The 21,438-nt window shown below is 37.8% G+C and overlaps 1 long non-coding RNA gene across 1 annotated transcript; it reads left to right on the top strand.

Annotated features, from left to right (window-relative positions):
• Positions 1 to 13,823, top strand: LOC145791156 (uncharacterized). The gene is made up of 4 exons (XR_014330920.1): positions 1 to 527; positions 3,337 to 3,460; positions 11,387 to 11,550; positions 13,395 to 13,823. It is a non-coding gene; the product is annotated as an uncharacterized LOC145791156 (long non-coding RNA).
• Positions 13,824 to 21,438: the final 7,615 nt, after the last annotated feature.

Below are 21,438 nucleotides of genomic sequence, written 5' to 3'. Positions count from 1 at the left end.
AGGGCGTGTGGCTGTAGGATAGAATTCTCCAACTTATAAAGAAGTTAACAATAATAACTACTAGAAAACGAAAGCTTAGCTTGAAACTTCAAATCACCTTGTGATCGTTAGAACATTGATTGTTTCTCTCTCTGATCTATTGAATATCGATTGTTTCTCTCTCAATATGCCACGAATGCCTTTCATCGCAATCACCCAAGTAATTTTCCATTCCATTCCATACCCTAATCTCAGAACCACAAACCTTCTTTCTAGGTTTTTTTTTTTGAATCATGATTCTCTGTTTCGTGATCGGACTCACTGGTTTTGTCTTCGTCTTCGTCACTGTTTCGAGGCAAAGTTTGGGGATATAAATGTAGAAATGGTAAGCCTAAGGTGGAAATGAAGATGGTGGGGTGCCCAATGGGGATCAGAAGAGGCACAATGTTGTGGGTTTCATTGGAATTCAAACTGGGTTTGCATTGGTGGCACGGTGGCGATCGTTGCAGCGGACTTGGATGCCATCAGATCAGCAAGGACTTCAAAGGGTATAGTCTTTCTTCAATTAAGTGTTTTTGTGTTTTGGGTCAATGCGATATTGAAAAATGTTGATGTGCTCTTGGTTTCAAACCATGATGTATTAGTGTTACTCTGATGTGGCTTGATGACAAGATAAAAATTATATAACTATATTTATCAAATTATATCCTCAGGTTGTTTACGCCCAAGTTTTGAAGGATTTGGTGCGTTAGTGTCTCCATTTTGTGATAAAACCAAATCCTGTCAATCACTCTCTTGCAAAATAGGATACTAACCAAAGGAATATTTATGGCATCTATGCTCCCTTTTGTCTATGAAATAGTGGCGGAGATCCTTTCACTTCTTAAACATAGGAGAAGAACTGATTAATGTAACTAGAAAGAGGAATCATGGTCTGTTACTATGCATATTGATCCTCGCAAAGTTTTTTTACAAGTCAACCGAAATAAAAAATAAAAAGCTAAGAAGCACAAACACATATACTTGATATGAAACTACCACGTTGACTGAAAAATTCCCAAAAAATGTAAGACATAACACGTGGGAGACACGTGCAAAATATATAATTTTATATATTTATTTTATATCTTCTATAAGGATGAATAATTATTATATGTCATATATATGGATATTTAAGACACATATAGTAACTTTTAAAGTCTAAAGGAGGAGAATAAATATAATTTTATTCCAAGTTAGTTTATTTAAAATTTTAATGTGTTTCATGTGTGTTGAAGTGTTAGGAAGTGTCCGACGAGTGTAGTGTGGTGAAGGACACAACACGTTTACCTTTTTAAAAGTATCCGTTCTTAGATGAAAAGAGAAAGAGAAAGAAAAAAAGGTAAAAAAATCAATGAGCAATGTAGTGATTTCAATAGAATATGTGAGTTCAATTTTGTTTCCCTAAAATACCTATATATAATCCCAACTTAACTCATAAGGTGACTATTCCTCCCACATAGTAGTCTTAGTTCCACCAATGATGGATGATTTGGTCATAGAAGACAATGAGGATATGGAGATGTTCATGTCTTCTAAAAATCATACAAGCGATTTATCAGACTATGAGGTTTGATGGAACGTTTCTTTTGTGAAATAAGTTAATCTTTAGTCTTGTGCTTCAAGACTTTTACATTCATTTAATCTGAGTTTTTATATGGTTGTAGTGTTGTGTTGTGTTAGTGTTAGACACATTAGATGAAAAAAGAAAAAGAAGAAAAAAGGGAAAAAATCAATGGGCAATGTAGTAATTTCAATACAATATGGGAGTTCTATTTTGTTGCCCTAGAAATGCCTATATATAGTCCTAATCTAACTAAAAAATACCCTCACATAATTGCAACAATTTTTTTACTTTCTTTCTAACATATGATAATATATAATAATAAAAATAATAGTATATATATAATATATATATTATTATAAGGCTGGTTAGATATTTGTTTTTTTTTGTTAGATCACTAGTTTTATAAGGTCTGAGGGGCTTGAAGTTAGTTACTTTAGCGATGTGGGACTGGAGACTTCAAAGCGGAGGTGAGAAGACGACATCGCTTGGTAGCAAGTTTGTTTTATAAGGGCTGAGGGGCTTGATGTTAGTTGCTGTAGCGATGTGGGACTGGAGACTTCAAAATGGAGGTGAGAAGATGACGTCAATTGGTAGCAAGTTTGTTTTATAAGGTCTGAGGGGCTTGATATTAGTTGCTTTAGCGATGTGGGACTGGAGACTTCAAAGCGGAGGTGAGAAGACGATGTCGTTTGGTAGCAAGTTTTGTGTGTTGTGTATAGCCATCCCACATCGTTGCCTGACAAGTTGAAGGAATATATTCACACTTATAAAAAGGAGCGGCCAAAGACATGCCACCAAGTGTGATGTCTATGATGGATGATTTGGTTATAGAAGACGATGAAGATGATGAACATATGGAGATGTTCATGTCTTCTCAAAATCGGATAAATGATTTACTAGACTATGAGGTAAGTTAATCTTTGGTTTTGTGCTTCAAGACTTTCACATTCGTTTTATTTGAGTTTTTGTATAGTTACAGTGTAGTTTGCAGAACAAAGTTCTTATGCTCTTAATAGTTTGAGATTTATTTGATTTGAAAAACTCAAATATTCTTGTGTATGTCTAGGGCTATAATTTTTCATTCGCTCGTTCAATAGTGTCGTTTTTATATCTTTTGTTTCATAAGCACATGTTGTTCTTGCATTCTGCATTGAATTGATTGGTCCAGAATTACTCGTATGGTGTTTCCATGGTTATCAAAATTGCAATCCGGATTGTAAGATCCCTAAATTGCCAAAATGATCCAAATCATTATAGAATCGTTGTTATGGCTGGATCGTTGGGTTTGTGATTTTTCTCCTTATTTTTAATAAGGATCATCCTTGTTGTGGTTTTTCCTTATTTTTAATAGAAAATAGAATCTTACGATTCTCGATCTGATCCATGACACCCTCTCACCAATCCTGTGGGGAATCCTGATTTCAACAACCATGGATGTTTCTGGGAGGAAGGGAATCAAATTATCATTGTTCTCCTGAATATTTCTTTGTTTCGGATCTATACATTTGCCCATTTTGAGAAGCACACTCCCCTCACTCTCTTGCATTTCCTTGTATGGCATGGCAAAGATATGCATTTATGATGCTTTTAATAAAATTCAGCGTGGTAGTCCTACAGTTTCATCCACTTATACCTTGTGTTTAATACATTTTCTATGCTTTATTTGGGATTTTGTTGTTGCTGTTTTTGTTGTGGAGTTTAATGTTGCCTTGGATATTGTAATTGAATTTTTCCAATTTTGTTTCCTTCAGAAGCTCCCTGAAGGCAATTAGTATTGCTCACAATGCACGTGTCAGAATTGTGGTGATTTGGTTGATGATAAAGAGGCTTTGCAACCACCCGATGCATTGAAGTGTACACAGTGTAAACATAAATGTAATTTTCTCCTCCTTACTCGTACTAGATTATTTTGAGCTTAACATGTTTTCAATGCCTGTACATGGTTTCAAAATATTTTATGTGATGGGCAAGTTGATGGAATAAAAAGTGACCACACCATAATTTGGTGTGACTCACTTCACTCAATCTTCTCTCTCTTGAAATTCTAAAGAACCTTCCCGCAAGAATAATGAAACTATCTGTTAGTTAGTTAATGGTTTGAATTCAAACATCAATAGACACAACTCTGATTGAACCTTGGTGACTGTTGATGTTATACCTATTCCCAAAGGTCACTTATTTGTATATAAATAAGTGATAGCATGTTTGGAATATTACACAGACTTTTGTACTAGAAGTTTACCATTTTCTAACTTTCGGATAATCGACATTCTCGCATGATAAACACCCTCACGGGTATTTCGATCAATTGCCATTGTTAGTTTATCTTTCAGTGGTATCAGAGTGGGTTTACACATTATCGCAAATGTCAAAATATAGTCCGGAAGAAAGAAAAGTTTCCGAACTCTTTTTGCCGAAAATTCATAAAATTATTGATTATCAATCTTCGACATTGGTGAATTCCGTTTGTTTATTTAATCATCACCAACGTGTCGTATTCCTAGAAACTATCCAAAGAAAATAACTGTTGGTGGTGCTATTGTTCCGAACCTTGCCGAAAGTGAAGTCGAATTGCACCGTTGGAAGAAATTTTATAAAATATTTTTCGGTTCAAAATGGGTCTCCAAATTGGCACCATCTTGTTCTTCACAGAATTTTGATCACAACGGTGAAATTCGTTGTGAAAAACGACAAAAATTTGATCCACAAAGTTTGATTTTCAGTGTGTGGTTGCCGACTCCCGTCACCGGAGAAGACAACCTGTGCAACAATACCGTTGAAGATTCAATTCTGGAAATTCAAAATTTTGGGTTGAATTAAAAAATTCAAAGAAAAGGCCCAAAAATAAGACTCACTGTAAGGAAATCAATTCCTTTGGGTTGCAAAATTAAAAAGAATTTTATTCAGCTCAAAAGCCTAGGCGCAGCCCACAGCCACAGGCGTGCCTCAGCAGCCCAGCGGCCCAGAAATACAGCCTGCCCAGTGCGCAGACCAGCCCAGCAGCCTAACGCTGCAGCCTAGCGGGTGTCTAGATCCGCGCGTCGCCCCAACGCCCCACGCACCGCGCCCAGACCCGCGTCCGTCTGCCTCGCCCGACCAGCGTGCTGACCTACACGTTGACCAGCGGTTCACGCCGGTTCAGCCTCAGCCGAGCCAAACGAGTCCAGCACAGTACTTAGATCGACAGCAGCCTGGTCCAATCGGTTTTTTGGCTCGTTCTCGCTTATTACAAGGCCATTTTCAGTCATTCAAAAGCCAAAATTTTCAGATTTCTTCTAAGAATTTTTCCGTGGATCGTTGTACTAAATTTTCTGAAAACAAAATTCGAGGAGGAGGCTATCCAAGGGTGTTACCAAGGAAAACATCCAACGACACATTGTTTAAAAGGCACCATTGTGTTCCTTGGGCTCGTAACTATTATTACAATACTCATAAGCAAAGTATTGGGTTTACTAGGCCATTGGGTTTTCATCGTTCTTCTTACCCAAGGCAACAGTACCGTTTTATTCCTTCACATCATTTTGATCACAGGGTCTGATTCAACAACTACAAGGCTTTTCCTTATTGTTGTTGTTGTTGTTGTTTTTTTTTTTTTTTTTTTAAAGTTTAGTATTGTAATATTCATATTTGAATTTACATAGTAACACATTTTTTTTTTCATATGGCTATTAAAAATACCATGGATTCTTCCAGGATCGAAATGCTTAATGGAAATAATTTCTGAGCATGGAAACGCCACATTTCTTTTCTTCTTACACATGAAAAAACATTACATACTTTATCCATTTCTAAACCAGATGATGACTCTAATTGGTTTCAAAATAAATGGATAGAAGATGATGCAATGGCAAAGGCAACTATGTTACATAATATGAAAGATAATATTATTCTGCTCTTTGAAGCACAAGAAAGTAAGTATGGAGTTCGATCGGATACTCAAATTCAATTGCTCTTGGACAAATATAATAACACTCGTATGAGTGATAATGATAGTGTTGGTGATCATGTTAATCAAATGGAATTAATTGCTAAAGAATTATCCAACGCTGGTCATTCTTTGTCGGACAAGATGCAAGTAACAACCATACTTAATAGTCTTCCATTGTCTTGGGATCATGTTATCACATCTCTAACTCATAGTGGACGAGAGATTTCAATGGTAACATTGCCTGTACTCTTAGTTTTGGAAGAAGAAAGAATGAAGCGTAGGCGTAAAGAAGGATTGTCTTCTAACTTGTTGATGGCACAATCTTTACCACAACCACAGAATAATACCCACACACCATTCAACAAGAAAAAGACTACTTTTTTCAAGAAAAAATGGAAGAAGGGATTTCAGAAAGAATGGAAGAAACCGCAAGAATGGCAGAAGCAACAATATCACAAGCATTAGATAGGTCCATGTTACAAGTGCGGTCAAAAAAGTCATATCAAAGCCAATTGCCCTCAGAAGAAGCAGAAAAAGAATAATAATCCTGTTGCCATGACAATTTCTGAAGCAATGGTGCTTGAGCCTTCAACAAATTCATGGTGGATTGATTCTGCTGCAACTAGACATATTGTGCAAAATAAAGACATGCTCGTGGATTTTACTGAAAAGAAGGTTAGTGAACATAGAATCTACATGGGCAACAACTCCTATAGTGGTGTTTTGGGCATCGGCAATTGTCAGTTCTCTATTGATGAAACTTCTATTGTGCTTCATCATATGCTTTATGTACCCAACATTCGGTGAAATTTAATTTCAGTTCCGGTGTTAACTCAAAAAGGTTTTGAGATTAATTTTAGGTTTAACACAGTATTGATTAAGAAAAGAAGTGTATTAGTGAAAGGTGTAAGAGTGAATGACATGTACTCTCTTCCTATTGATAATAAAGTATGTATTTCTGATTATTTTCATGTTTCTACTAGTAATAGTTCTTATTCATGGCATTTAAGGTTAGGTCACATTAATAAAAATAAAATGTCTCGAATGTTTAAAAGTGATTTATTGTCTAAAGTATGTTATGATGATTTTGATATATGTGAACCATGTATCAAAGGTAAAATGACTAGCAAGACATTTTTTAAACATTGAAAATTATCGGAATTACTTGAAATAATTCATTCGGACATTTATGGCTCTTTAAGAACTAAAACTCATCGAAGGCAAGGAATACTTTATTACTTTCACTGATGATTATTCAAGATATGGACATATCTACCTTCTTAAACACAAATCAGAAGCACTTGACAAGTTTAAGGAATATAAATTAGAGGTAGAAAAGCAACTTGGTCGGTCCATTAAACACTTGAATAATGATAGAGGTGGTGAATATGAAGCTATGGATTCTTTTTGCAAGGACAATGGCATAAAACATTTGTTTACAATGCCATACACACCACAACAAAATGGGGTCGCAGAAAGACGAAATCGTACTCTCATAGAAATGACAAGGTCTATGATGGCTCGTGCTGATCTTCCTATTCATTTTTGGGGGGAAGCCTTGTCCACCGCTGCGTACATATTAAATAGAGTCGAAACAAAAGCCAAACTTCTAACTCCTTTCGAATGCTGGCATGGAACTAAACCTAATGTTCAAAATCTCAAAGTTTGGGGCTGTAAGGCACATGTACTTATTTCCAAACCTTTAAGGGATAAATTGGGAAGCAAAACTTGGGAATGCAAGTTTATTGGTTATGTTGAAAATGGGAGTGGTTATCGTTTTTACCATCCCGAACGTGGATTAATAGAAAGTAGAGATGCTATTTTTCTTGAATCCACTGATCTTGTTACTCCTATTGATCAACTTGACTTGCTCTCTGAAGTATCTCAGGATTCTTTATCACATAGTCTACATATTCTTCCTGAACCATCTCATAGTGGGAGTAAACGCAAACTACATGACGTTGTTTTACCTGTATCGAATCCTGAGATAAGTGGGAGTAAGAGAGCAAGACGTCCACCTACGGTTTTGAAAGATCATTATGTTTTTCAAGTTGAAGAACTTAATAACTTAGTAGATGATCCTACTAGTTATAATGAAGCAATGAGTAGCAATGATACTACACAATGGCTTGAGGCAATGAATGAAAAACTTGACTCGATCAAGAAAAATGATGTTTGGGAATTAACCGATCTTTCGAATGGAAGAAAAGCCATTGGTTGCAAATGGGTTCTTAGAAAGAAATTCAAAGTAGATGGAAATTTGGAGAAATACAAGGCCAGGTTAGTAGCCAAGGGATTCGCTCAACAACTTGGAACAGACTTCGTAGATACATATTCTCCTGTTGCAAAATTTGCCTCAATAAGGATTCTAATGGCGGTAGTAGCCAGGATGGATTTGGAATTGCATCAATTGGATGTTAAAACAGCTTTTCTCAATGGAGAATTAAAAGAGGAAACTTATATGATGCAACCTGATGGTTTCCAGAATCAAGCTAACGAGGATAAAGTTTACAAGTTGAAGAAATCTCTGTATGGACTTAAACAATCTTCAAGACAATGGTACTTGAAATTCCACCAAGACATTTTAGAAATGGGCTATGTTGTAAGTCCATTAGATCATTGTGTTTATATCTGGAAAAATGATGACAAGTTAGCAATATTGTCTTTATATGTGGATGGCATATTGTTAGCAGGAAATTGTCCAGATATGATTATAAAAACAAAAAATTTCTTGGCATCTAGATTTGAAATGAAAGACATGGGTCTTGCAACCTATGTTCTAGGAATCAAAATTTCAAGAGATAAAAATTCAAAATTATTATATCTAGATCAAGAGAAATATCTAGACAAGGTGCTTAACAGATTTAATATGGATAACTGTAATTCTTTAAGTACGCCTGTTTGCAAGGAACAAAGTCTTAGTAAAAGTATGAGTTCTCAAACTAAGTCTGACATTGAGGAAATGAGAAATGTCCCGTATGCCCAGGCAGTAGGCAGCCTAATGTATGCGATGACAAGTATAAGACCTGACATCTGTCATGCAGTCAGATTGGTAAGTCGGTTTCAATCCAATCCAGGTAAGGAACATTGACAAGCAGTTAAAAGAATATTTAGATATTTAAAAGGCACTAAAACTTTGAAATTATGTTTTGGTTTGTGTGATCTAGACATAAAAGGATACACTGACACGGATTTTGCAGGAGATGTAGATGATAGAAAATCTACTAGTGGCCATGTGTTCTTGTTTGGTAGAACAACAGTTTCTTGGTTAGGTAAGAAACAGAGTTGTGTTGCAAAGTATACTATGGAAGCTGAATACATAGCTTGCAACACAACCGTTAGTAATGTGGTCTGGATAAAACGATTTGTTGACAGTTTACAATTAGGTATACTTGTCAGACCGGTCAGTATGCTTTGTGGCAATCAGTCTGCCATCTCATTAATAAAAAGTGGAGCAAATAGCTTTAAGGGAAAACATATTGATGTTAGTTACCACTATATTCAGGACATAGTGGAGAGAGGTGAAATTAAAGTCAACTATATACCCTTAGAAGAGATGGTGGCTGACCTTATGACCAAAGGGTTGTCTCTGGAAAAATTCAGAGAACATATAGCTAATATGGGATTGAAAAATACCTAGCTAGGTGATTTAGCTACTTATATAAGAGCATAGTTGGATGACTCTGGGGACGCCTAGATAACCGATGTTTTGCGACTCTATCTTGCATGGAAACATGTGTTTGGTCAGGTAACAAGATAGAGGAACTGACAAGTACGTATATCATAGTTAGCATGAGATGTAAAGTCCATAATATACAACGTGCAAACTAGATGATATTGTCTGCTTGATCAGCAAAAAGTCATTGATAAGGTGTGTTAAGGAAAACCTTCAGGAATGGGACTTAAAGGAAGTACTTAAAAATAATTTCAGTGTAGGTCGACACAAGAAAATGTGTATGGCTGAAGTCATCAATGGTGATTTGGTATGGACTATGAACCCATCATTGAAAATTGATGTCGTTCACTTGTTATATAGTGAATTGAAGACATCTGGAATGTGTTGTCAGTGGGAGAACACATTCGTATGGGTGCAGTCAGATTGATGGCAAAAACGTGAACACGTATGGCCAAGTCACGATTAGACATTGATCTATGAGGTAATTTCATAGATGAAAGTTGGCATGAGGCAAATTTGGTACCAAGGTTAAAAATGCTCAACTCAGGTTTATCATCTTATTATGGTGTGTTCAAGTTGGAGATAATGGAATAAAGAGTGACCACACCATAATTTGGTGTGACTCATTTCACTCAATCTTCTCTCTCTTGAAATTCTAAAGAACCTTCCTGCAAGAATAATGAAACTATCTGTTAGTTAGTTAAGGGTTTGAATTCAAACATCAATAGACACAACTCTGATTGAACCTTGGTGACTGTTGATGTTATACTTATTCCCAAAGGTCACTTATTTGTATATAAATAAGTGATAGCAGGTTTGGAATATTGCACAGATTTTTGTACTAGAGGTTTACCATTTTCTAACTTTCGGATAATCGACATTCTCGCGTGATAAACACCCTCACGGGTATTTCGATCAATTGCCATTGTTAGTTTATCTTTCACAAGTCACATTGTAATTTGAAGTTGAATGTTTTGGAGGGGGAATTGACACTTTGATTACTACCAGTAAAATAGTCAATGCTTAGGCCTCGTTTGGGGAGTGGCTATGTTAGCCAAAAAGCCAAAAAATTACTAAAAGTTGTCACATCACCTCTCTACTTTTCTGCACATTTTTTCGTAAAAAGCCAAAAAGTTACTAAAATAGCTTGTTCCCAAACGAGGCCTTAGTTTAATTTTTAAGGATTCCTATTTTGCCCATGATTTTTTTCCTCAAATTATGGATTCATACTGATTTTTGTGTTGCATGGAAACAGATCATGAGGCATGCTTGAAAGACCGCACATATCTAGAAGTGGCTTTCAATACCTTGTTCTGTGGTAAAAGCTGTCAAGAGGTAAACCAGAATTTTCCCATAAATGTCGGTTGATTAAAAAGATACGTAAAAATTTGAAAGAGAACATTTGATATGTAGGTCTTGGACGGTATTTGCAGATTCCAATGTGGTTGTGTCATGTTGTTTCTTCGTAAAAATTATAGAATGGACTTTTATCTTGTCTTTTGACAAGAAAAATGAATTAATAGGTGCCAAAGGTCATTTCTTAAATTTTTTATCATTTGATATGAGTGGTTATTTTATAGAGAAAAGCTAGCTGCATAATATAAGAAGTACAAACACAGATACGTGATACGACACAGGCATACAAATTTTCAAAAAATGCACAACACGACACATTGGGAGCACGTGCAAATTTTATATATTTATTATATATCATATTTTTACTTATTTTATATCAAATATTTAATTTCATCAAATTCATCAACCTTAGTATGCTCTTTTAGTAAATACATATATTTTATATTTAGAAAATGGTCCTTAGCGTGACCCCAACATGCCTTAGCGTGTTAGTAACGTGGCCACAGTGTGTCCTAGTGTGTTCAACTCTCTCCATCGTGTCAGATACCTATATGTGACCTCTATAGTCATGTCAGTGCTTCATAGCGCAAAAATAGAGAAGGGAAGGCAATATGTAATTACCTGGACATAAGTAGTTATTGCATACGGTTGGCACCTCCTTGGTGCTCTTTTCGAGCAAATGTTTTTTGCGTGAAAAACAAAAATGATGTTATTGTGTTTGTTTAGTCTCATTTAACATTCTAGTTTTGATGCATCCAGTTGTCAGAAGTCTACTAATTTTATTTTTCTTTGCCATCTTCATTCTTGTTTTTGAGTGAACATGGCTCAATGTTGTATGCAGGTTTACTCAGGCTTACAATCCCACATCGGGATTGTAAATATTCTTTTTGATGGCTTCTGTTGGAATCTTCTGAGATGCTTTCATGGTGATCAAAGAGGGTTTTATTTTGCCCAAAGGTAGTCGTCGTCAGGGAATGTGTTGGTGCTTCATGAATTCTTGAAGAGGTAACTTTCTCCATTGGGACTGTATTCTTGAACTTTAATAATAATAAAGTATGGGTTTGCCCTATTATGATTTGTTCATTTATTGCACTAAAATCTTTTTATTTTGGCTCTTAATAGTATATTCTCTTATCAAACACTAAAAGAAGAATTAAAATAGTTTGCACTACTCGTATAGATCATCACCAATATGTGAAATACACATGCATGTACAGTTGCTTTTTCTTTCATATATTTTGATCTATTAATTTACATATTAAATTTTCATTCCATTTTGGTTTTAGATGCTAAAATCTTTCAAGGTTGAGAAGCTAGTAGTGGAGACACGGACTGAGTTTTGGTTTCCAACCCTTGTAAGATTATGAGAGGAAGAACCGAATACATGAGTTTAATCGAGCGTTGTTAGGGAAGTGGTTGTGGCGGTTTGCTGGAGAGCGGGGTCGTTTATGGTGTCGGGTGGTGGCTTTTAAGTTTGGGGTGGTGCGGGGGATTGGAGATCGGATGAGGTAATGGGGTCTCATGGGAGGGGCTTATGGTAGGGGAAATGGGGGTTTTTGGGAGAGGGTGCATTTTTCTTTGGGGACTAGGGAGAAGGTTCAATTCTGGAAGGATAGGTGGTTTGGGGGGATGGTGTTAGAGGTACGCTTCCCTTTGACCTTTGGCATTGCAAAGGATCGTGAGGCAACAGTTGCGTCTTATTTGGGGGGTGGAGCGGTGGTGGTTTGGGATATTCAGCTTTGGTGTGAAGTTCAGGATTGGGAAATGGTTCAGTTGGAGGAGTTGTTCAGTTTCCTATATGGGTTGGGTCTATCAGGTAGGGGGGAAGACGTATTGGTTTGGAGTGTGGCGGGAACTAACGGTCTGTTCTCTGTTCGGTCTTTTTATCGGAGTTTGGTGAGGGTAGTGGGTGGTGCATTTCCTTGGAGGAGTATTTGGGTTTCTAAAGTGGTGTTCTTTTTATGGACGGTTGCTTTAGGTCGTAATCTTATCATTGATAATCTGGTTCGTCGAGGGCACGTGTTAGTCAACCGTTGTTGCATGTGTTGTGTTGCTGTGGAGTCAGTTGACCATTTATTCCTCCATTGTTCTATTACCTCTCAACTTTGGGGGTTGGCTTGTTCTCTTTTTGGGATTTCGTGGGTGCAGCCAAAGGGGGTGGTGGATATGTTGTGGAGTTGAAGGGGGGCTTGGGTTGACCAGAGGCGGCGACGGGTGTGGGCCTCGGTGCCTTTTTGTTTGATGTGGTTGGTTTGGCTGGAAAGAAATAGGAGAATTTTCTAGGACAGCCAGCATTCGGTGGCTTGGTTGGAGGGTCGGTTCTTAGTTACCTTGTATAGTTGGTTGGAGTGTAAAGTTGAGTTGGATCTTTTTTCTTTCTTAGATTTTTTGGATGATGTAATTGATTAGGCATGCTTTCTTTCTTTCTTTTCGTCTTGCATCAGCTTGATGTTTTTTCAATAAAAATCATTATTTATCAAAAAAAAAAAAAAAAAAGAAGCCCCATTTTGAAATCCAATCAACAGGTCAACCTGGAGGTGGGCATTTTCTTCCCCATTCTTTTACTTCGTTTGTTTTGGTAGAAAAATGTTTTCCTAATTTTTTTAGTTTTATTTTCAAGCGTTTGGTTGGACGGAAAATGAATGCCAATGAAAAATAAGCTAATTTTGGTGGAAAAATGTCTTCCACTTTTAAAAAGTGAAAACATTTTCTAGACTTAATAAGACATCCTATACAACCACAGCACCCCACCACCATCACATGGTTACCATGACCACCTCCGCCATCACTATACCACGTTTTCTTCCATTTTCTGGGGAACTGAAGTTGAAATTTCTTGGGTTAAACAGATTCAGGTCATGCGTCATGTTCAAGCATAGATAATCCAACTGAAACAGGTGCTTGCTCCGAAGGAGGGCCCATGGATGATCTTACAAGACAATTGGATGGAAGCCCTTCACCAAAAGAAGTTGCTACTCAAACGGAAACCGGACATACTGATGGTGATGGCAACAACATGCAACTAGTCAGAGATGGAGATGCTAATTTGCATGAACATTTTTCAAAGCTGTGCTGCCAATAACTAGCTTCAACCGTAGGAGGTTCTCAACTAGAAATGGTTCCTCATGTAGAATCTGGGGTTATGTATGATGACAGAAAATTTTCTTCGGACAAACAGTTGCAGAAAGTCTGTATGTTGCAAGATAATGAGAAATGAAATTATACATTTTGTACAAAAAAATAAAAAATAAAAAATAAAATATGGTGCTCTTCATATTTGTGGTCTGGAAAGGAAGTTCAAATTTTTTGGGGCCAAAGTACATAACATGCCATATGGTCTACAAAAATATTAGAATAGGTATAAAAGAGGGTTGGAAGGCAAAAGCATATTAGCTAATAGCTACTATGATTTAGTGTGTTTGATGTAACTTTTAGCAAGTTTAAAAACAGAAATTAAAATTATCTCTCAGGTTACTTGTTAATAATTTTTTTTTTTAAAACTTATTTAAGTTATTTTTGCTTCATAAACTGTAAGGACACGTTGTACCAGGTAATTTGAAGTAGATTTTCAAAATAAAGAGAGTTATAAATGCTCTATAGATTGGACGGAAGAGTCCATATTACTTGTTTAATTCTTGATCATCTTCAAGTGAAAGAGAGGATGGAGGGGGCACCGGATCTTCCGTCTTGAAAATTTTCTATTTCTACTATATTCTAATATATATTTAGTCAGACGACTTTTGAGATTTTTTTGTTTTTTCATATTGTATGGTGAGGTTGGATAGAGAGACGGAATCTCAAGAAAAAAATGTAACTCTATTTTGTATGGTTTCAACTTATGTTGTTTTAATTAGGGATGAGCAGCGGATATATCGATCTGCCCAAACCAACCAAACCAAACCGAGCTGATCCGCCGAATTTTGGACGGATACATGATGGCGAGCGGACGGTTGCGGATTGATTTTTTCCAATCCGCCTAGTTTTGGACAGATGACGGATTTGAGGTTCATTTGGCCGCAACCGAACAGCTAAACCCCTGAGCACTCCTAGTAGTTTGTAAGATTTTGTGTTTTCAATTTGTTTATATATTCTATTTGTGTTTTCAATTGAAAAAGAATTTAAATATTCTGTTGAATATATTATGTTGAAAAAGAGTTTTCGACTTAAATATATTTTTTGAATTGAAAAAAATAAATGTATTATTTGTCTATATATTTTAGTTTTTAAATCTAACTCTAAAAATAATAAATAAAAAAGATTATATATGCTGGTTGGTGTTGGTTTTTGTTTTCAAAAACAGATATGGATGTAACAATACAGAGGCATACAATCTCTAATATTGCTCTGTTCATGATTTTGGTGGTTTGAATTGTTTTTATATTTTAAAAACCATAGATTATAATACTTTATGTGAATGAGGTATGCTGTGATTGTAATATGTGGATAAAGTTTCAAACTTTCTTTCTTTGCACGAGGCATGTAATGATTGTAATACTTTATTAAGTCATTGACTATAATTTATTTTTTTTTATAGAAAGTGCACAAGTTGAGTTATGTTAAAAATTTATAAAATTTTAAACCGCCAAACCGATTTGCATCCATCCGCCAATCCGCCAATCAGCTCATCCACATCTGTCGGATTGGCGAACGGATGCAGATTGATTTTCTCTAATCTGCCAGTTTGGTGGACAGATGGCGGATTGAAAGTTTCTTGGTCGTAACCGACCCGTGCCCACCCCTAATTTGAACATGTCAAGATAAAACATCATAATTGACGGTGTTATCCCTTAAAGTCAACTATGGCAAAGACGACTCCTATTGTCACACCAGATTTGTGTTATCAAACATCATATTTAACAAATGTTTAAAACTTTAATAATAAGATTCTTAAAATTCACAATGACATATTAGAAGAGCAAGAGTTTAATTTTAAGTACATTTCTATTACAACAAAAAAGAAAAAAGAAAAAAAAGAAGAGAGAGTGAGATTAGGATTTCAATTCTCATAAATTCTGGACTACATGACCAATTAGGAGCATCTTAACAAAAACTGTTTTAGCAATATTAAAATTATGTTTAAATTAAGAATTTGTGTGGTAAAAAGAGAAGAAAAAACAAAAGGATATAAAATGAATTTACACATAACTTTTCAATTTTTTTTTTCTCTGAATAAATTCAGAATCTAAACATAAGTTAAATTCCAAGTTCCTGGAAATCGGTAATTTGTTGAATAAATTGTAAGTTTACACAATTTTATTAAATTTTAAATAGAAAAAGTGGAAATTAATTTTTTTTTTAAAACATAGTCTCAAAGTCTTTATTTATTTTTATTTTTTTAGAAAATATAAAAAACAAGAAATTCTAATATACACCCCTTTAAAAATGATGTACCATATGCACCCCTAATTATGCTATTTTTTTTTATAGTTATGATCAATTTTATAGTTTGGAGGATAATTTTTGTTTTGATTATCAGAACAAAATTAATAAAATTGTCTGGTGAAAATCACAAATTATTGTTGGCTTTCGAAGGCAATGGAAGAAAAGTTGCTGAGACGGCCAATGAGCATGGTGATTGTGGAGATATATTTTCTGAGTCCCAACATGTGGCCAAGGTGACGCCGACGTGTTAGTCGAGGTGCCACGTGTCCAGGTTATGATGCCGAAGTCATCTCGGTTAGGTCGAGGTTATCTCTGAAGATATCGAAACCCGAGATAAGCGGATAAGGCACAAGAGTCCTAGAATGAGGAAGGACTTTAGCATGGATAAGGATAACACTCTTAGGGAGTTTATCTTTATCTCTTGGAGAGTCCAGGATGAACACTGAACAGAAGTCCATTGAAGTTAGGCTTCTATGGGAAGTAGGGTTGAGTTAACTATAAAAGAAAGGCACCCCCGATGGGTCTAAGGTACGTAATTTATATTCTGAATAGTGAGATTAGCATTATTGATTATCTTTGACAGATATACTGACTTGATTGTCGGAGTGCTCCCGAGTGGACGAACAACCGCCGGAGTATTCTCTTTCTGTTGCAGGTTAGTCAGGTGCCATCTATTCTGCCAGTGCTCTCCAGCTGAATACTGAGTTGGGCAGTGTGGTCGAAAATTCACTAACACAATTTGGCGCCGTCTGTGGGAAAGAAAGGAGAATAGATGGCTAGCGACGGACAGAAGGATAAGGTTGGGAATGAAACCCCTGCTGGGAACGGTAAGCACACTGATCCTAATATGGAGGGAGATGGTCGCAACGAAGAGACTTAGAACCAGAATCACGGCAGGAAAGACGTCGGCCAGGGTGACGACGTGCCAAGACTAGATCGGAGCGGGTACTACAACGAGGATGACCTCCAGGTATGGAAGGATAGATGCCTGCGGAGGGACGAAGAGGTGAAAGAGATGGCAAACAAATTGGCAGACCTGTAATCGGTGGTCAATTTTATGATGCAAAACAACGTCATGCAGCCACCATTCCCGCTGCAGGACACGCCGATTCCAGCGGCCAATGCCCGGAAGGGAGGGCAAAAAACAATCCCTGCAGCTCCCCAGCACACCAGGAGCGAAAGACACTCTCACCGACCTTCAAGGGAGGTCGGGCGAGGAGAGTCAAGGAGGGAAGAATCGCGGAGGACGCACCGCACCAAGGAGGCAGACCCCAAAGAACATCGGCATGTTCAAGGGCAGGCGCTATGCTTCGACACAACTCATGGAGAAGGGTCAGAGAGGGCTCACAACGAAGTTGAGAGCAGTGCACCTAAAAGACTGAAGCCAGGAGATAGCCGAGCTCCTGGTCGGACCAAAGAAGACTCAAGAGATTACCTCAAGAGGAAGCAACAAAACGCCGATGCCGAAGTAACCTCCCCTGATAAGCCGAGAACACCATTCTCAGTGGAGCTAGACAAATTCGAGGCTCCAAAGAGATTCAGTATGCCGAGGTTTCAAATATATGACGGTAAGTCGGACCCCAACTTTTACGTTGGATTGTACCTAAATTTGATGGCATTATATAGTGGGAACGAGCCGTTGCTCTGCAAAGTGTTCCCCTCGTCTTTTGGGGAGATTGCATCAGATTGGTTCTATAAACTGCCGAAGGGAAGTGTGAAGACCTGGGAAGGCTTGGCCGAGATGTTCGTGGCCAGGTTCGTGAAAAACAAGCTACAACCATTGCGGGTGGACGCACTGATGGCTCTGAGAATCAGTAAGGATGAAGGCCTTAGGGCCTACGCAAAAAGGTACTACGAGGTGTTCAACCGAATACCCAAGTGCAATCAAGAGGTGGCGGTCGTATCTTTCAAGAATGGCCTAAAAGACGACTGTCCACTACGAAAATCCTTGGCAAAGACATTGCCAAAAAAGCATGGAGGAGCTCATGGTTAGAATTGAGAAGTACGCCAGAGCTGAGGAAGATACGTCAGGGACGAAGGAGACAAAGCAAGAAAAAGGAAACGGCTCGCCGAAGCGAGGTCGAGGTAACAATGGATCCAGCAAGCAAGAGATAGGACCAAGGGCTACACAGGCAGTTACAACTATGTTCCGAATCCCGATTCACAAAGTCCTGGACAAAATTCGGAGCCAACCCTATTTCAGAGCACCAACGAGGGCACCAGGAGAGTTTATAGAAAGAAACCTTGGCAGACATTGTGCTTACCACAATGAAGATGGGCACATGACTTAAGGTTATAGAGCCCTGAAAACACACTTAGAAGACCTGGTGAGGCAAGGCCATCTAAGAGACCTTGTCGATGAGGCTAAGACAAAGGGAAGAATAGGCAAGACTGCCTCAGGCACCAGTAGTTCCGCCTCTCCCAGCATAGCAACCTCAGGCAGGAGGACCTCGGGTAATTAATGTAATTCACTCAAAGGTCAACGAAAACAAAATTCGGGGGGAAACCCAAAAGGTAAAGCACTTGCAGCATGTCTACCAAATCGAGGAGAAGAGACATCGGGCAGAGGAATGCAGGGACCAGTAGTGTCCTTTACAGAAGTCGATCTTGAGATGGTGCAGCATCCACATAACGATGCCTTGGTAGTATCCTTCCAAGTTGGGGAATGCCAAGTGAAGCGCATCTTGATCGACCAAGGCAGCTCTTGTGGCATCATGTATGTCAGGTGTTACAAAGAGCTTGGCCTTCACCCAGACGATATGGAGCAATCCAACGGCCCAATGGTCAGGTTCAATGGAACGCTGATATGGCCACTGGGAGCAGTAAGCTTAGAAGTGCAGGCTGGCACAAAGAAGATAAAAACGGAGTTCACCGTAATCGACACACCCTCCCCTTACAATATCATCTTGGAAAGGACATGGTTGCATGCAATGGGGGCTGTTCCCTCAACATTGTATCAACTATTGCGGTTCCCAACAGAGCATGGGATTGAGGAGGTCAGAGGAGATCAACTGCAGGCAAAGAACTGCTCCATGGCAGTAATGAAATCCACCTGCAGCATACGAGAACCAGAGAAGGCAGAGATCGAAGACGAGGACGTGGAAGTCCTAGAGGATGTCGGCAAAGAGCCAGTCGAGAAGAGTGAAGAAGCACTAAAGAAATTCTTCGTCTAGGAGGGGGATGAAGAACGCTTCTTTCTTCTCGGCTCGGGCTTAGCCGAAGAAGAAGAAAAAGAGTTGGAGGCGTTCTTGAGACCAAAAATTGAGGTGTTTGCCAAAATAAATAAATAAATTTTTTTTGCTCTTTTGTCATTCGCCGAAGTAAATAAATAAAGTTTTAGCTTGATTTATTTGTTTATACACTTGTGACTGATAAAAATACATAACGTTGTTTCTGGAATACATGTATAATGAGAACCCAAGTGGAACTTAGGTTCACATTAGGGGGCAGAGAGAAGAAAAATGGTTTTAACACTTGTTGAAACTTGAGAAAAGTTTACAAGTTGAAATTAAACTGAGATGATGTTTAACACTTGTTGAAACTTGAGAAAAGTTTACAAGTTGAAGCTAAACTGAGATCATGTTTAACACTTGTTGAAACTTGAGAAAAGTTTACAAGTTGAAGTTAAACCGAGATCATGTTTAACACTTGTTGAAACTTGAGAAAAGTTTATAAGTTGAAGTTAAACCGAGATCATGTTTAAACACTTGTTGAAACTTGAGAAAAGTTTACAAGTTAAAGTTAAACCGAGATCATGTCTAACACTTGTTGAAACTTGAGAAAAGTTTACAAGTTGAAGTTAAACCGAGATAATGTAAAACACTCGTTGAAATTTGTGAAAAATTTACAAGTTGAAGTTAGCCAAGATCATGTTTAACACTTGTTGAAATTTGTGAAAAATTTACATATTGAAGTTAAACTAAGGTTATGCCCAACACTTGTTGAAATTTATGAAAAATTTACAAGTTAAAGGCTAAAACTGAGTACTTATATACTTGCCAATGTAAACCGTTAGTGGGAATAGCCGAGGTATTTGACCTCCAGAAAAATTACACAGATAGTGTCACGACCCGAACCGCCCCTATGGGTTAAGGCCATAACCGACCAGTAATCACGAGATTACCTACGACCTTAAACCAAATAAAACAAAACTCATCAGAGTAAAGGGGCCAAACGGAAGCAAATTTAAAACTTTGTTTATAGAGCCGTGCTTATATGCACATTATAACATTCCACATTTTACATATGTTAATAACTCATAACAGAAAGTATAGTAGCATAAGGTTCTATACCGACATGATCATTCAAATCTAAGTCAGCCAAACAAAACTATACACAGACGTATACCGAAGTCCTCGCCAACATGACAAAATACACAGAAAGGCAAAAGGGCGAAGACGTGTCTCGTGCGTGAGACGCAAGGGCTGACTCTTCAAAACTTTGGTTGTTCCATACAGACTTCACTGAGGCTGGGTCTGGACCTCTCTTGGCTCACCTACAAACACAAGAATGAGCGTGAGTGAAAGCCCAGTGAATAATATCAAATAAAGAATATGCATTGGAACAATATACATCAAACGACCTTGGGCCCAATTTATATTTCTACTAATACATACATACATAGACATATGTAAGTTAAGTAACTGCGGTTCCAAACACATCATACGGCCTTGGGCCCAATTCATTAATATCATTCAGGTCAAACTGGCCTTCGGCCCATCCTTTCCTTCATATCAAACTGGCCTCTGGCCCATTCAAATGACAAACTGTTATTCGTGTCAAACTATTATTTGTGTCAAACTGTTATTCGTGTAAACCTATCATTCGTGTCAAATTGGCCTTTGGCCCATTCATTTATTCATGTCGAAACGGCCTCTAGCCCATTCATTCATATCAAAACGCCCTCTGGCCCATCCATTCATTCTTGTCAAAACGGCCTCTGGCCCATCCATTCATTCTTGTCAAAATGGCATCTGGCCCATCCATTTGGTATAGCAAACATTGTCCACCAATCGAATCAACGGATCTTATAAAACTTACATGGACGTAAGCAATTGGACAATAACATATTTCAGATATCTTTGTTAGATATTACTCACAGTGATCGGTTGATTGATTTGCCCTGGAGCTTGACCCTACACATCACATAACACATATGGGTCACAACCGATTCAATCCGTCCTTAATTCACATATTCCTCTTTAGGCTTAATTCTTATTCTTCTAACTCATTTACCATGCTCAATGTATGCCTAAGAGTATTTAGAAGTGAAAGGGAACGGAAAATGGAACACAGAATGCATTTTCAAAATTCCAGAAAATAGGGTCCCCGTTCGAGCGTGGACTTCCCCGCTCGAGCGGACCCATGAGGTCTGCAAAAGTGCTAGATGCATCAAAATTATGCTCAAGCGTGAAGTCTAGCACTCAAGCTGAAGGTCTGTCTACATAGCTCTCTGCTCGAGCATGAACTTCCCCGCTCGAGTGGACATCCAAGTCTGCAAAAATACTGGGA

The sequence above is a fragment of the Camellia sinensis genome, chromosome 5 (assembly GCF_055761805.1).
Source record: "Camellia sinensis isolate YWXY chromosome 5, ASM5576180v1, whole genome shotgun sequence".
In the NCBI taxonomy this organism is placed as follows: domain Eukaryota; kingdom Viridiplantae; phylum Streptophyta; class Magnoliopsida; order Ericales; family Theaceae; genus Camellia; species Camellia sinensis.
The sequence above is the reverse complement of the archived record's forward strand: the minus strand, read 5'-3'. Positions and strand labels throughout refer to the sequence as shown.